Source organism: Mastacembelus armatus, chromosome 14, assembly GCF_900324485.2.
Source record: "Mastacembelus armatus chromosome 14, fMasArm1.2, whole genome shotgun sequence".
Lineage (NCBI taxonomy): Eukaryota > Metazoa > Chordata > Actinopteri > Synbranchiformes > Mastacembelidae > Mastacembelus > Mastacembelus armatus.
Genome location: NC_046646.1, coordinates 4,470,733 through 4,472,827, shown reverse-complemented (window position 1 = coordinate 4,472,827; position 2,095 = coordinate 4,470,733).

The following is a 2,095-nucleotide window of genomic DNA, read 5'->3' as shown; positions in this document are numbered from 1 at the left end:
AGCAAACATTAGGAGTGAGACAAAGGATACTCCACTCAGGTCACGGGGGGGCAACTCTTCCCATTATCTGAGGGAAGTGATCTTAACAGAGGGACTTTTTAAACCCATCAGCAAATTAGGGCTTGTGCTGAGTTGCTAGTGTGCGTTGGGTCATGATCAAAGCCTCAAGTGTGCGTCTGTTTATAGAGGAAAGCTATAAAGCATAAGACAGGAGCTACAACACGACACAACATATAGCTGGCTTAGCAGTGAGCATGCTGTCATGTCCATGTTATCATTGTCACAGCCAGCAGAGGAGAGATTCAGTCTAATCTACTTTAAAAACACCACAAGCACCATATGTCACAAGGTCATCTTAGGCTTATTACACTATATTCATGCACTTTTTTTTCAAAGTAGCCAAAATGTAATTAGAGGTTGACCGATATGTGTTTTTCTTTGGCCAATGCTGATGCTGATTTTCAAAATCCAGTTCAGCCGATGGCCAATAAGCAACGCTGATTATTTGGGGCTGATATGCCAGGTCTATTTTCTTAATTTTAGGAAATCAACACTATTTAACATAGACATTTGTTTAATGGATTAACTGTTAAAACAGACACATTCAAGCAATATTTCAGTTCAAATTACATCTCATCTAAACAGAACATTGGAAATAATCAAAATAAAATATAATCAAAAAAGACTAATATTGGCCTACAACATGAACTCTTCACCAGACTAACTTTAATAAGTGGTTTCAATGTGGTTTCAATGCAAAGGGACCCAAAACAGACACTCTAGTGGGCTTAGATAGGGGGGGGGGGGTTATTATTTATTTTTTAGTTTTCTTAACTCTGGTTTGGTTTTTAACCTCATGGTCCACTTAGGAGCCTACAAATCACAGTAAAACATTTTTAACCATAACATTTTTAGCTTTTTTGTATACAATTTACATGAACAATCTAAATGGACCAAAAAGAGACAATAGAAAAACTGTCAATGGTAATGTGAGAAAATGAGCAGCTTTGTGCATGCGCAATTTGCAGTCTGGACTCTGGATGCAGAGAAGTGAACATCTTGTCTGACTGCAGCTGGGAGGGACTGTCTGCTGCGGGAGGACTCGGCCGACAGGGAGTGCCTTGGGACGGGGGAGGGGGCCCCAGCACTCACTGCTCCTTGAGAATAGTAAAAACGATATGTGCTTTCACATCAGTCTCCAATAACACCAGAAAAAGTTGCTAGATTTGTCTCTAGTCACTTTTTTGCAAAAGATAAATATAGCTACAAAGTCGCTCAGTTGGCAACAGTGTGGCTTGCAGCTCTGTGCTGCTGAGGCCCGTCAGTCACATAGTCTGTAGACTAATCACTCCAGCGCAAGCCATTAACCGTTTGTCTAAAAACTGCAAAAATCAACTGATGTATTGGTCAACCTCTAAATATAACAATGTTACCTCTGCATTTAGAGTAAAGTTAATGCTTAGTTTTGACAGAATCATTTATCTGTTCCCCCCTGCATGATAATACTGTGCAATCTTCTTAACTGAGTACCAAATTTATACTATGACTGATATGATATTATTTTAATTGTGTTTTAATGAATTATGAAACAATAATATATATTATTACGTACTTGGTATGGCTGCATTTGACTATGCTTTCAACAGTACTAGCAACAAGGGATACAACTAACAATCATTCTCCACGGCCAGCTGTATTATCAGTTCAGTGATTATTCTTTTGGACCATAAAATGTCAAAAATGAATATCCATCTCATTTTCTATTTGGATCTTCAGATTTCTTGTTTGGCCTTGTCAATAGTCTAATATCCAGAGATGTTCAGTTTGCAGTGATATAAAACAAAGAAAAGCCATCTTGACATCAGTTTATCTATTAAAACATTTGCTTATGAATTTTCTTTTCATCAACTAATCAATTAAATGACTACTCATTTGTGCTCTACCAACCACTTCAGAGCTCAGATGTAGGTCAGCATTTACCATTTTTTATTAGCTAAAGAGCCTGTCAAATTGTGCTCGGTCATTTATTACTTGAAAACAAGGCGTCAGTTACAATTACATGGTAATTACACCCTCTTAAAGCTACTGTTTAACT